Source organism: Trachypithecus francoisi, unplaced genomic scaffold (assembly GCF_009764315.1).
Source record: "Trachypithecus francoisi isolate TF-2019V2 unplaced genomic scaffold, Tfra_2.0 Lachesis_group19, whole genome shotgun sequence".
Taxonomy (NCBI): domain Eukaryota; kingdom Metazoa; phylum Chordata; class Mammalia; order Primates; family Cercopithecidae; genus Trachypithecus; species Trachypithecus francoisi.
In genome coordinates, this window is record NW_022681464.1 from 47,386,321 (window position 1) to 47,401,273 (window position 14,953).

A 14,953-nucleotide genomic window follows, 5' to 3' on the forward strand; every position below is an offset into this window, starting at 1 on the left:
CTTGGAGTTCCCCGTGCGGCCGGCGGTGGGCGCGCGCCACGCGGGCCCGAGCCCTGGGCGGGAGTGTAGCTCGGGGTCCCGCGGCCTCCGCGCCCGCGCACCTCCCCCACTGCCCACCCCCGGCCTCCGGGCCCGCCCCCAGCAGGGGTCAGCGTGGCTTGTGCGCCGGGGACCCCCGAGCCTCAGCCCGGCGGCCCGGGTCCCCGCGGCCTGGCCGTGCACCGGGTCCCCGCCGCGGAGTGGGAAGGAGGAGGAGAGACTGGAGGAGTTGGAGACAGACACAGCCGCGGCGCGCAGTCACGGCTGGAGACAGACGGCGGCGGCGGCGGGAGGCGGGACACTCCCCCCTCCGGCGACTGGAGGCGGGACACCTCCCCGGCGGCCGCAGCGCCGCGTCCCCTCTCTCCCCGCGCTGGGGCTGCGGACCGGGCCCGGCGGGACTAGCAGGCGAGTGCGTTGGCCCTGCCCGCTCCTCGCGCCGCCGCGGCCGGCCGGGGATCCCCTGCAAGCCGCGGAGGAGCCGCCGCCTCTGCCGCCGCCGCCGCCAGACAGGCTGCGGGTGCCTGGGAAAGTGGCAGCTGGGCGGGGAGCGCGGGGGAGGCCCGGGGGTGAGGTCCTCAGCTCTTAAAGAACCCCGGCGCGCCGCGCTCCCCGCCGGCCCGCCGCGCGCCCCCTGCCGCGCCCCGCACCGCGCCCCTCCCCCTGGCCGACAGGGCCGGTGGCCGCGGAGCCGCACTGCGGGCAGTCCCCGCCTCCGCTCCCGGGGGGCGGCCCAGGTGAGTGCGGACCCGAGGTGGCCGCCGTGGTCGCGGTTTCTGGCCCAAGTTCACCGCTGCGCTCCGGAGGGAGGGGTGGCCGAGGGGGGCGGGGGACTCGGGGACCGGACGCTTTGGGAACTGGACGTCCGCGAGCCTGCGCCGTCGGCGGGGGCCGGAGGGAGCAGCCGGGCGCCGAGCGCGCGAGGTCTGTGAGGCTGCGTCCGGGTGGGCTTGTCCGTGGGCATGGCGGGGGTCCGGCGCTGGCCCGCGGGCGGGGTTGCGCCGGTGGAGGGACCTCGCCGACCCCCACCCAGTTTTCTGTTTCCCGGTGCCCTGGGGCGCGGGTGTCCCGCGGTTGCAAGACTGAATTCTGCACCGCCTGGAGGCCAGGATGGGCGCGCGGGTGGCAGCCCCAAGTGTCTCGGAGCCCCTAGGCCTCGGCGAGCCGCGGCGGGCGGGGACTGGAGGTCAGCGGGAAGCGGGAAGATCCTGCAGGACCTGGCCGGGGAGTTTGCGGGAAGGAGGGGGCGGGCCAAGTCCTCTGTCCCGCATCCTGCACCGCGCGCTCCCCGCCCCCCGACCCCTCGGGCCCGCTTCACCCGGCGTCCCCCCGGGTCCCCCCGCGCGCGTTGACGTCGGTCGCGGGACCGCCCGGAGCTCCCGGTATTGGCTGGGAAGTCGATTGTCTCGGGCGGCTGCTGTTGCACTTAGGCTGGGTCTCAGAGCCCCGGAGGAAGCAGGCGTGTGTTGAATTTCTTTCTGCCCCTCACCGTGGAATAAACAGGAAGCGACGAGCACCCAGCCCGGCCCGGCACTTGCCTTTGTGAAGGGGTCTGCCCTGCGCAGCCTTTAGGAGGCTTTCTCGGGACCCCTGCCCGGTGCACCGCCCGGGTGGGCCTGGGGCGCGCCCTGTGAGTACACCGGTGGAAGACAGTGGGCTCGGCTTAGGTTAAATCGCTGTCGTGGCGGAGAGGGCATTTGCTTGTTTTTAAACTTTTTTTTTTTTTTTAATTGGAAAAGGAGGGGGTTTCCCGATGAGGCAGAGGTTTTCAGGACGACAGGGACGCGTGGTGGGTGGGCGGCACCGGGAGAAGGCGCATCCGAGGGCACCGTGTTCTTGGGTCACCTACCTGGAGGGACACCTCGTCGCCAGTCAGGGCAGCTAGAAGCTCTTTAAAGCAAGCAGGGCTCCTTAGCTCTGCCCTGGCACAGGAATGATTGCTGTGTGCCCCAAGCCACATGAACTAGCGTAATTTTTATTTTCCCCCCGAAATTTTTTAATTAGCTAGAATTGGATAATTTTGATTTACTTCTTTTCTTTTCCTCTGTGTCCTGGTCTGTTCCCTTCTCTTTTTCTCTTTTCTAATTATTTTGGCATCTTGTCATCCCTGGACCAGCGCTGCTTTCTAGATGTTAATTATCCTTGCAATACGTATTTATTGAGGGCCTACTATGTGTTAGGCATTGTGGGATGTGAGGTAAGAGTAGCCGTACAGAATGTGGGTTCTGAGCGCTTGTATTAGGAAGTTATTTGCAGTAGAGGTGGATAGAGATGGTGAGCAGCATTGACTCTCAAAAATAGGGTCCTGTGGCTGGTATAGGGGTTGGTGCCTTCTCGAAGGGCTAGTGCTGGGAAGCTTCCCTTTAAAAACGGCCCTTTCTGCCGGTTTGGCTAGCCAAGAGTGGCATCCTCCTCTCTGTATCTGCCCTGGAGCTTCAGGACTGAGTATTGAATGACAGAGAAGGTTCTGCAAAGTCTGCACAGGGAGACTGCCATTGCATCAAGTCATGTCTGAATTCTGTGTATGAGTATTGTCTTTTCTAATCTTGAACTCGAGTGTATTGTCAGCTGTATGTAACTCTGCCTTTGTACTCTGCACAGTTCTGGAATACAGTCTTTGTGTTCAGTCAAGGATCGTAGTGTCAAATCTGAGTCATTACATAGACAAATGAGGACATCTGAGTATTTCCCATGTATATTTATTGAATTATACTTGGTTTCCCATCAACTCTTGAAATGTTACTTGATGGACCTTTCTAAGCAGTGCTTTTTAAAACAGGGGGCTAACTTCCTTATGATCTTTGAAAGCTTAATTCTTTTTAAGAGCTTCATTTTGCTATTGACATTGAACACACTGTTAGGAATTAGGGCTGGGAATGTAAATGCCAGTAAGGGATTTGCTGTAATGGAATTGTAGCTACCTTCCTCCCTTGTTTTAAAAGACCTCTCTAATTTCTTAACGTTCTGCTGTTACCCTTGGAAGGGCTTGCCATTGTTGGCCGTGGTCCTGGTTCGTGTAGGTTTGTATTTACATTGGAGAAGACTCTTCCCGGCAGGATTTTAGGGCTGCCTCTTGAATCCTCTCGTGGGCTTGGATTGGAAGACCACAGCCCTGCCGTGGAACACAGCCAGTGCCAGCTGCTTATTAAGGGATTTTGTGCCAATTTGTTGGCACATTATTTGAGACTCCTCCACCCCACCCCACTCCCACTGGAATATATACATACATAGACAAATATTTATTTTCCCCCAACTGCTGACAGTGTTCTAAGAATAGTTTTCTTGCCTGGCACGCGGAGAGCAAGGGCCCGTCTGCAGAGGTGTTTACAGTTTGGGACTGTGCTGTAGTCTTGGTTGACTTAGCAGCCTGGCAGATCAGCCTCTCAGCTCCTGGGACGCTCTGTTTTTCCTCTGGGCTGCCGCAGGGGTAACCTCCCTGTCTGATAGGGAAACACGGTCAGAGGAGAGTCACTTTTGCTCCTTGTGGGTAGTTTCTGGCAGGCAGTCCAGCGGAGACCCCTGAGCTCCTGACCTCTTTGCATGTAGGCAGCGTAAAGTCTCCTTGTGCTGGTGTGTGGGAGGTGACTGCTCTACGTCATCACGTAAAACCAAAGCCACGTCAGGCCCTGGGCAGGATTCTTGCAATTGTAGACTGCTCTGGTCTTTCTTGGAATAATTGTAGACTGCTCTGGTCTTTCTTGGAATAATTGTAGACTGCTCTGGTCTTTCTTGGAATAATTGTAGACTGCTCTGGTCTTTCTTGGAATAATTGTAGACTGCTCTGGTCTTTCTGGTAGTCCTTGCCATGTTTCTTCTCATCTTTCTTTGGAATCTGGGCTTATCCAGTCTCTATGATGTGTCCTTTCTGTGTAAGAGTTAATAGAAAAGGAAAAATAAGTTATCACTCAAGAAGTGATAAAACAGTGTAAAAGAAGAGCATAACCTGGAAAAATTTTTGGAAATTTTTAACGGAATGCCTAGGGGCACATGGATATTAACTGTGAATAGCGGCAAAATTGCTATGTAGTCCAAAATTATTCTTTCCTTCCTTCCTTCCTCTCTGTCTCCTTCCGTATCTCCCTCTGTGTCTTCCTTTTTTTAGGTCTCAGAAAAAAATCTCCTGGAAGCCATTATTTTCTGATGTCAAAGAGACGTTCTGCCTACATGAACTGTGTTAGTCTAGAATTACATCTTGACCTATATTATGGGTGTGCATGGGAGGTGAATCTTAAGTTTCAAAATAGAAATGCAAAGGTTCTGCCTACTATTTGAAAATTTAGGCCACGAGACCTGCCACTTTTTAGGGAGATTTTTTTTGGGGGTGTTGTTTGCTTCGTTGTTAGGCAAGGAAAGGACTGAAGCTAGTACCTGTACTATGAATCACTCTGAAAATATTGGGTTTGAATTTCCAGTTAATGTCGTTTTTTTTCCGTCACAGGAGGAATTGAAAATGATGTCTGTTGTCGCATATCCGTGTGATTTAAGAATGGGTTGCTTTTCTTTGAGTTCCCACTAAAAATGGTACTTTGGCCTTTTAAGCTGTTTTTGTGAAGACTTTTCTTTCCACCAAGCTTGTTTTCCAGATAGGTCTTGGAGATTACAAAGAACATAGATATAATTTCTCCCTTGATTGGCAGCTGCGAGCTTTCCCGGACAAAAATAATGCTGCACTGTGCCAAATGGTTGACTTTTCTAGAATAAAAACTCTAAAGGGTATGCAGAAAGTCCTCTGGTTAATATATTGGCATTCCCAGAACCCACTAACACTCCGGCAGCCTGCCAGACTCCACTTAACGAGGACACAGAACGCCTGGCTCAATCCCCATGAGCAGACGGGGGTGGGGTCTAGATGTCCACACCCTTTATTAATTTTTAATGACTGTACTTTTGTTTTGCAGATTTTCCTCTGCACCCCCTTCTCAACCGTCTCCTACAACGTCACTCCCCCCATCCATTTATTTACTCATTTACTTGGCATCGGAAAAATGTCGAGCGGTTCAGGGTTAAGAGTCCTGCTGAGGGATCATTTCTGTTTGCATGGGTTCTTTTGTTGTTGGCTTTTTTTCTTTTTCTTCCTTTTTTTTTTTGGAAGAGGAAGAGAGAAAAGGAACAGAAAAGATGACAACTTTTTTTTTTTTTTTTAAGGATGCTTTATTGTCTGCTGGAAACAGAGAAGCATTTACGAAACTTTAAGTTTGTCAGACAGTTTATGTGACAGTGCAAGTTGGTGCTTGCCAAGCTCCAGACAGATTGTTAATGTTACATGACAGGGATAAATAAATTACCGCTGTCTGCAACACGCTTGCACTGCAAACGTACTCTGCAGCCGGCGGCCGGCTGGGCGCCGCTCATGGGCCTGGTGTGCAGGCGGCTGCGCAGAGGGCCTCTGCCTGCCGCCTGCAATGCCTCGGTTCGGAAATGAAAAGGATGTGCCTTGCTTTTATTTTTGGCTCTACTGCAGGGCAGTGGAATCCAAGGAGCAACTCTGTGTCCTTTATTTTGCTAGGCTGCTCCGCCTTCTCCCCTGTGCTGGCCCCACCTCTGGTCCACACTTCCTTCTTCCTCTGAGCCGGGAAAGCAGGCACCTAGCTTCTTCCCAGGAGACCTCAACTTTGTTCTTAGCTGCCCAGGGCCTAAAGTATCTCAAAGCCAAGTTTCAGGCTGTTTACAGTTGTGTTATTTCTGCAGGTGCAGACACTGAGAACAAATTGTCTGTGATAGATAAGCCTGTACTGGCCTGGGAGGGCCTGGGTGGCACTCCTTGGGCATAATGTACTTTCATCTGGGCAATTTGGAAGCTCAGCTGGCAGAGTGACAGGTGTAATGAACTTAATGGTCTTGCCCTAGTTGTTTGCGGACACACGGCTCGTGTTACAAAGCCGCCTCATACCAGGGTCCCCTGCCAAATGATTTGCTCTTCTCTTTGTGGATGGGACTTGGGGACTGGATGACTGAGTGGCGTTAAGGTAGGGAAGGGGGTGGGTGTGAGTGACGTGTGTGTGCCCTCATCTGCTCTGTTCCTAAGAGGACCTAGAGAATCTCCCAAAGGTAGGCCTTGAGAGAAAGAGATCCTTCCCACTCACACTGGCTAGCCGTCCTCCACGCCAGGTGTCAGGAGGACACTTCGTGCAGATGTGCTTCGACTTCCTGCCTCTGGGGTTTGTAGAAGGGCGGGCTTTCTGCCACATTGTGTGGCTTCCTATGTGCTGCCGCCTGGCTGCTGGGATTCTCCAGAAGAGGGCTGGGCCGGCAATGCACAGCCAGGCATTGTTCTGAGTCCGTGGCCTGGGGGACCAGCAACCTGTGCACAGAGCTGCAAGGGAACTTCCGTTGGAAAGTCTCTCTGTTTCCGCAGGCAGATGCCGGAGAGGCTGTAGGAGGCCAGGCTGCTTTCTGAAGGGCTCCCTGACCTCTAACCAGGGCACGCGGGCAGATAATAATAACAGCAGCTCCAAGTGCTCCTGTAGCCTCTCCTGTGTGCCAGGCTCTGTTCTGAGGGCTGCCGTGCACTGATTCACTAATCTAATCCTCACAGCGGCCATGTGACGTGGGTCCTCCTGCCATCCCCATGTTACAGAGACGTCAAGACATTGCCCAGAGTCAACCACCGTTTGAGTAAAGGGTGGGACAGCTTAGGCAGTATGGCTCCAGGTTCTGGGATCTGCCTCTGGACCTAAATGAGGTGGGGCCTGGGTCAGGAATTCTTCATCTGGGACCACTTGCTGGCAGGGTACCATTCTCCTCTTGTTCCCATACAGGTCCCACTGGGACTCTATCCAGCCGGCAAGTTCGGGGTTTCGTCCTTCTTGCCTCTCCGCTGTGGCCCTCCCTCTCCAACTCCCTCCCCTGAATCCCCAGAGATTTTAACCCGAATCTCTGCTCTCTGCCTGTCTTGCCTGTGGCAAGAGCCTTGGTTTTGAGGACTGGACCATGGCAGCTTTGTCTCTACCCACCTTATCCCTTGAGTTCCTTGAGAGAAAGACAAAGCAACAATCAGTAGGAGTGTTGGTATTGCCAGATATTTCTTCTGCACTGGTCCTTAAAACCACTTCCCTCAGCCTCCCCGTGGCACCTTGGGATGTAGCCTGGTGGAGTGTGACTGCCCGGTTCCTGGGAGCAGCTAACCACCTGGGTCTGGGGGTGTGTGCTGGTAATGCCCCGCCAGCTGTCTCTTCACTGGGGAGGATCCAGTTCATCCCAGGACAAAGAGCGCTATAGTTTCTTTCTTTATTTTTTTATTATTATTATTTTTTGAGACGGAATCTCACTCTCTTGCCCAGGCTAGAGTTCTGTGGCACAATCTCGGCTCACTGCAAGCTCTGCCTCCCAGGTTAATGCCATTCTCCTGCCTCAGCCTCCCAAATAGCTGGGATTACATGCGTGTGACACCACTCTTGACTAATTTTTTTGTATTTTTAGTAGAGACAGGGTTTGACCCTATTAGCCAGGATGGTGTTGATCTCCTGACCTCATGATCTGCCCCCCTTGGCCTCCCAAAGTGCTGGGATTACGTGAGCCACCGCACGTGGCCTACAGTTTCTTTAAAAATGAAAAAAAGTTATCCCATCTTTAAGAGTCTCCTTTTTTTTTTTTTTTCCTCTTAGATAGAGTCTCCCTTTATTACCCAGGCTGGAGTACAGTGGTGCAATCCATCTCAGCTCATTGCAACCTCCACCTCCCACGTTCAAACGATTCTTGTGCGTCCTAAATCGAGTAGCTGGGATTACAGGCATGCACCCCTACACCTAGCTATTTTTTGTATTTTAGTAGAGACGGGGTTTTGTCATGGTGGCCAAGCTGGTTTCACACTCATTACCTCAAGTGATCTGCTGGCCTCAGCCTCCCGAAGTGCTGGGATTATAGGTGTGAGCCACTGCGCCCGGCCAAGAGTCTCTGTTTTGCTCCATGGGGTATAGGTAAATGAATCATGCATATTGACTTGTACATCCTGTGAAATGTTGTCTACCTTGGACAAGCTAAATCTTCAAGATTGTGGGACCTAAAGGGAGTACCCAAGAGATGCACGTATCGTAAGTCTAGCAGGACAGTCAGCTCTTTGCAGACTGGTCCACAGTAAGAGGCAGGAAAGCGTGTCCCTCACAGCTCTGGAGTCACCCCCAGCCGCTGGGATGGATGCTGACCCCTGTGCAGATACTACCGAGCATCCCACATGTTGCAGGGCATTTCTAAGCCTTTGTGACATTTGATCTGCAGGCTAGCCTGGCATGGGGCTGGTCAAGTTACGGTTGAGGAGGTGAAGACCTCTAGAGAGACTGTCCTGGTCCGGGTCCTGTCTGCTCTGTCCACAGCTCTCAGCAGCAGCACATTGTCAGGACTCAAGCTGCGAGGCCTGTCTTGGGGTAGCTGCTCCTGGCGGTATCTGTGGAACAAATAACGTCGTCTGTTGCTGATTACATGTGTACTGAAGAGAATTAGGAAATAGGGAAAGAAGGAAGAAAGTAAAAATCCCTGAAATTATGATCTCACTGCTAGAGATGATTAGTAGGGTAGTAGATTCCAGGTTTATTGATTAATTAGAAAGTAATTTATGTACTTTTTAAGAAGCTTAGCATTCTTTCATGAACATTTTTCATGTGATTTAAATATTCTCCAAAATCCCACTTCTGGACTGTGGAACATTCTATTCTATGGTTATATTGTTATTTTTTTAAAACCAGTTTTAGGACATCGAGGCTGTTACCAGTTTTCTCTGTTAAAAATATGATTGCATTGAACATCTTTAAACATTTTTTTAAAAAAATTTATTACATAACTTTATAATTAAAAAAAAATGGAGATGGGGTCTTGCTCTGTTGTCCAGGCTGGAGAGTGGTGTGGTCTCGGCTCATTGCAACGGATGTTTCCCAGGCTCGTGGCATCCTCTCCCCTCAGCCTCCCAAGTAGCTGGGACTACAATTGCTGCCACACTTGCTTTTTTATTTTGGTAGAGACTGGGTTTCACCATGTTGCCCAGGCTGGTCTCAAACTCCTGGGCTGAAGCAGTCTTCCTGCCTTGGCCTCCCAGGGTGCTGGGATTATAGGTGTGAGCCACTGTGCTTGGCCTGAACTTTTTTTTTATTATTTTTATTTGGGTAGATTTTTTTTTTTTTTTTTTGAGACGGAGTCTCGCTCTATCGCCTGGGCTGGAGTGCAGTGGCCGGATCTCAGCTCCCTGCAAGCTCTGCCTCCCGGGTTCACGCCATTCTCCTGCCTCAGCCTCCCGAGTAGCTGGGACTACAGGCGCCGCCACCTTGCCCGGCTAGTTTTTTTTGTATTTTTTAGTAGAGACGGGGTTTCACCGTGTTAGCCAGGATGGTCTCGATCTCCTGACCTCGTGATGCGCCCGTCTCGGCCTCCCAAAGTGCTGGGATTACAGGCTTGAGCCACCGCGCCCGGCCTATTTGGGTAGATTCTTAAAAGGGAAATTAGGGGGTATAAGACTCTTAAGGGTCCTCCAAAAATATTGCCAGATGGGGCTTTCAGAATGGGAGAGGCAACTTACATTCCTGCAGACAAGAGGGTGACTGAACCCTTGTCGATGCCGAATATTATTTAAAAAACCTTTGCAAATTTGGCAGTACACGATATGATGTTTAAATTTTCTTTCCTATCTTTTTATTTTGAAAATCTGACTTTGTATCATCTGGGTCATCGATGAAAAGAGTTTGCTGTTTGCTATAATTTTGTGAAGGCCAGACATCATACTGTCAGTGGATGATCTCAGTAGGTGGGGTAAGACCTTTGTGCTTTTTAAAATTCGAGTTAAGTAAAATAAAGTAGAAGCAAATTCTACTCAGGTAGGTTCAGGGCAATAAACATTCTAATAACATGTCTTTTAAGCAAATTACAGGATATGATGGGCATAGACTGTTCTTGGTCTTCCCCCAGCCTCCTCATCCTCCCTCTTTAGGGGTAGCCTTGAACTCGCACTGGAGAGTGAGGGCCAGGAGAGGGTGGAGTCAGCACCTGGCTGTTTGGATAGCCCCACCATACCTTGTTCAGTTGCTTTTCTTCATTTCAAATGACCCCTGTTGGACCTCACGCTCTTTGCTAGTCTTGCCCCTAAGGACGCAGACAGAAAATTCATGATCCTCCATACTCCGTGCTTGTATCGACTGTGGAGGACCTCCACTTCCTCTGCAAATGTGCTGAAGTTTTCTGCTTTCCTCCGAGGCATCAGCCCTTCTAGAGCTGCAACAACTGGGCACAGTGCCTGACCTCGTAGGTTGCTGCTCCGCACAGTGCCTGACCTCCTAGGCTGCTGCTCCTAAAGCTTGAGAGAGGTGAAAAATCACTTTACTAGGTGGTGATGAACTAAATAAAGACAGTCTTTCATTGAGGGGTTGGAAACGGCTGGAATGGAGGGTGCTTACCGTGCTGGAGGGAGCAGCATGGCACCACTTTTTCTAGGCCTGGTCATGATCAGTGTGGTTTTGTTGACAGGCACCTGAGTGTATCAGGTGGGGAGACCCCCATGTACTATACAAGGCGCTCATCTGCTCTTGTGTGTGCTGGGGATGCACCTCCCCCGGCGTTGCCTGGTGGACAGTGAGTGGGCACCACAGGACCTGGTGGGCACATGTATTAGTCTGTTCTCATGCTGCTATGAAGAAATACCCGAGACTGGGTAATTTGTAAAGAAAAGAGGTTTAATTGACTCACAGTTCCACATGGCTGGGGAGGCCTTGGGAAACTTACAGTCATGGCGGAAGCGGAAGCAAACATGTCCTGCTTCACTTGGCAGCAGGAGAGAGAAGTGCAGAGCGAAGGAAGGAGAAGCCCCTTATAAAACCGTCAGATCTCGCAGGAACTCACTATCATGAGAACAGCACGGGGGAGCCGCTCTCATGATCTGTTCCCTTCCCATGAGGTCCCTCCCCCAGCACGTGGGGATTACAATTTGGATTACAATTCAAGGTGAGATTTGGGTGGGGACACAGAGCCCGAACATAGCACAGTTTCGTGTTCTGTGCCAAAGCTTTCAAGAAGGTGCCTAGGTGTGTGAGCCTGGGCTCTGCAGGTGCAGGTGGCGGAAGCTCAGCTGGCGATGCCATGCCCCATCTCCCTGGGCTGAGACTGCAGACTGGGTCCTTCTCATCTCCGCCTGGCCCGTCATCAGCACCACACTCTGTCCCAGGTGCACACCTGCCCTCACCTGTGGCAGTGCCAAGACCTTGGAGATGGATTCCAAAAGGCTGGAGATGGGATGAGGCCTGCAGAGTGGAGATGGAGTGTGCTGAGGGCTGCTAATGGGGTGGCAGTCCTCCAGTGGTCTGGCCAGTGGGATCCCTCAGTGTCTTTGGGGGAGCACACCACACGCCTCTGCTATAGTCCTTGGCGGTTCTCCATTTTCCCCAGCGAGGTGGTGGCTCTGATGTCACTGGGAGGGTGCTTGCCATTGACCCAGGGGGCTTTGGGTGCCTGACAAATCCACCTTGTGTTCTTGTGTTTGTTACTGGCTGAGGCGTGCAGAGCTGACTGATTTCTGTCTGATTTGACCTTGCTGTCTGGCTTGCTCCTGCAGCACAGTCCCTGCTTTCCTAGTGGGGACAGGGGCCTTCTGGACACGATGTGTGCAGGACTCGAGGAAATGTCGGCAGTTGGTTGGCTTGGTTGAACATTTGTTTTTCTGCTACTTTGGCTATTAAGATAAATCTTGAACCCTAGGCCAGGCACAAGGCTGGAGTTTGAGACCAGCCTGGGTAGCATAGTAAGACCCTATCTCTACAAAAAAAAATTTAATAAAATTATGCCCCTAAAACACTTAGTTTTCCTCCTATTGGTGTTTGACTATAACATTCAAAATTGTTTACTTCTACACTAGAGGTCCTGGGATTTTGCATTTTTTCATCTGAAGAGTAATGTAAAAATAATAAATGTTGTCTATGTACAGTTACAACTAGCTATATGTAGTAAGTTTAGTCCAGAAAAATCTTGACATTTGTTTTCTGATAAAGTTGAACTTTAAATGAAGCAGAGCAGTTGTTATCTGGTGGGGCTCTTGGGGCATTACCCTCTCATGTGAATCCTCGTCCTTTGGTTGCTGTAACATTGTTTGTCTGTTGGAGTTTTGTAGCCGGGGCGCATTTATGTGTCTGAGGGAATGGCTTGTTCTGCCATCTGCATGGAGGAAGCTGCTCCCATGAGACCCCCCGAGGAGGCAGCATCCAGGCTGAAGCGCTGGCCTGTGTGTCAGCTGCCACGCGGTGACTGCATCACTTGCAGTGTGCTTGGGAGAATTCGGGTAAACGTGCTGCCTCCTGGCTTCCTGAGGGCTTGCCACGGGCATTTGCCCAGTCATCCTTCTAGCCGTCCCTCCTGGGACTCTGTGCTGTCAGGCTCCTTGGAGGCCGTGCAACCTGGGGAAGGTCACTGACTGTAGGTCTCAGTTCACCCTTCTCTGAAATAGCTGTTTGCCCACCTCGTAGGTTTTTGAGACGATTGGATAAGATCATATGTATGCAGATGAGGTGGGACAGGGCAGCTACCACAGTGAGTCTCAGTAAAAGGCATCTCGTGAGCCACGTGTGTACTCGTGAGACATCTGCCCTGCGCTGGCACAGTCAGAGACCCAGTTCCCACCTTTTGGGGACATAGAGATCAAGGAGAAGATAGAATATGTGTGGTGGAAGCAATTAGCAAGTAAGAGTGGTTTTACAATCACGTCTTGAACTAAGCAGTTTTTCAAGAAAGGCTTTAGATGGAGGGGAGAGTGAGGCCCCCAGGCCCAGAGGTGGTGGCTCTGACGCCTCCTTCACTCCCTCCTTTCCCTCTCCTTCTACTCTTTCCTCTTCTGTGCATTTTTATGGAGCACTCAGGATGTCCACGCACTAGGCACTAGATAAAGACATGGCTCTGTCCCCAAACCGGTGGAAGACAGGTGTGCCCACGGTTGCCACACAGGGCTAACGATCGCACCAGGGAGACAGAGGAAGATGTGAGTAAACCTGCTGTCTCCTGACTTCCTGAGGGCTCAGTGTCTTTTGGTCAATCAATGGAGACTTCATGGAGGAGGCCAAATGCTGTTGTCTGAATGTCTGTGTGTCCCCGAAACTCCTCAGTTGAAACATAACTCCACTGTGGTAGTATTGAGCAGTGGGGCCTCTAGGAGGGGACTAGGTCACGAGGCTCCTCCCTCGTGTGTGGGATTAGTGCCTTTATAACAGAGGCTGGAGGAGCTTCTTCACCCCTGCCACCACTCGAGGACTCACCGAAGGCGCCATCTATGAAGAATGGGCCCTCACCACACACCGGATCTGCCAGAACCTTGATCTTGGACGTCCCAGCCACCAGAACGGGGAGCAACACAGTTTTGCTGTTTCTAAATGACGCCATTGAAGGTATTTCGTTAGAGCAGCACGGCTGGACTGAGACATAGACCTTAGGCTGAGACTTAGTGTAAGGACAGTTTTTTTTTTTAGGTGGACCAACAGGGAAAGAGTGTTCTAGGTCAGTGGGTTGCAGCAAGAAAATACTAGAGCACATATACTTATTTTTACTTTATTATTTCAAACTCTGTATATTATGTGTACAATGTACTATTACCATAGATATGTATATAATTTATAATTTATAAATAAATGTACATGACCTGTGTGCTTAGACATTTTTGCTTGTAGGAGTACATGCTTCAGAAACTGGGGGCCCACAGGTGGGCAGTGGGAATATGTGTTAAGACAGCGGAAGGCAGGGCAGGCCATGCATGGCCGCAGGTGGGGGAAGAGGTGGGAGGGTGTCTGCGGGTGTCATGGGTAGATGCTACTGCTTACAATGCCTGAAATTTCAAACTCAGACTCTAAATTACTTTTGTAGCTTTTAGTTGTCGTTAACCCAAAATCCGTGGACCATATGTTGCTCCTTTGCAGCCCTTACTCTCCTAGGCTCCTCTTTCTGGTCCGTCCCATCTGAACCCTCGAGGGCGAATCCTGACACAGGTCAGGGACGGATTGGATACACCAGTTTAGTGATCAGAAATGTTGATCGGGCTGCTTTATTTGTGTGGAGAAATCTTCCTTAGGAGGGTGAGATTATTGATCCATGCTCGGAGCAGGGGCACCCTTTTAAGGCCCACATGCATTAATAAGAACGGAGACTTGTCATTTGGTGAAGCTCCTTCAGGACGTCCAGGGTGCCGCAGGGGTGAGTGAAGGTTCCTTCCCTGCGTGCGTGGAATGCACGCCACGGGCAGCGTCGTCTTCAAGCTCAGAGGCATGTAGATGTTTGTGGGTGAGGCGAAAGGCAGGTGGGGTGGGAGGAAGTGGGAGGGAGAAGGGCAAGAGGGATCTGGACAGGTTTTGCTTGAGAAGAAATGGCAGTGGACACATGGCCTGTGTGAAAGCTGGGCATACACAGAAAGGCCAGAGGCTTGTGGGAGCTCGGGTGAGCCGGGCGCGGGGCACTGCGCTTGGTGAGCGTGTCGGGTGGCTTTTGCCTTTTGGGTCACTGTCCCCCGACTGCAGCCCTGCCCGAGGGAGTGGGAGTCTGGTTCTGGTGTGGAGTGTTTCTTCCCATCTTTGTCCAAAACCAAATCAACCAGCCACGCATAGTAAAGAAAAACAAGCCCGTTAGAACAGCTACCTGGATTTCATATCGGATTGTTTGCAGTGGGGAGCTCTGTCTCGACCACAGTGCTTTAATAGTTGATATTTGTTTACATTTCACAAAATGCTTAAATTTCATACTCTGTACAGTTCACGCCAGGAAGCCAGGTTTATCACTTTCACATGGGAATAATAATGCCTTCTTATTTGCAAAACGTGTAACTATTTAAAGCTTTCACAGACAACATCTAATTTCATGTTCCTTGGCTTTAAGGAACAAATAATTAATGAAAGGTACGTAGAAGTACAATTAATGGATTTGTTTCTTCTTCTCTAATGTGGCTATTAGCTGAATGGGGAATTCAGGTCAGAGT

General features: G+C 51.2%; 1 protein-coding gene across 4 annotated transcripts in view; it reads left to right on the forward strand.

Moving 5' to 3' along the window:
* The first annotated feature begins 354 nt into the window (after positions 1–354).
* The window catches only part of LDLRAD4 (low density lipoprotein receptor class A domain containing 4), a 436,719-nt gene continuing 422,120 nt past the window's right edge, over positions 355–14,953 (forward strand). For 2 of the 4 annotated variants that reach the window (XM_033178426.1, XM_033178431.1), the window contains exon 1: positions 355–447. The gene's annotated coding sequence lies outside the window, so the exon portion shown is untranslated. Of the gene's footprint in view, positions 448–1,430; positions 1,670–14,953 lie in introns of those variants that run through there. The other 2 variants (XM_033178430.1, XM_033178425.1) reach the window with 2 other exon arrangements.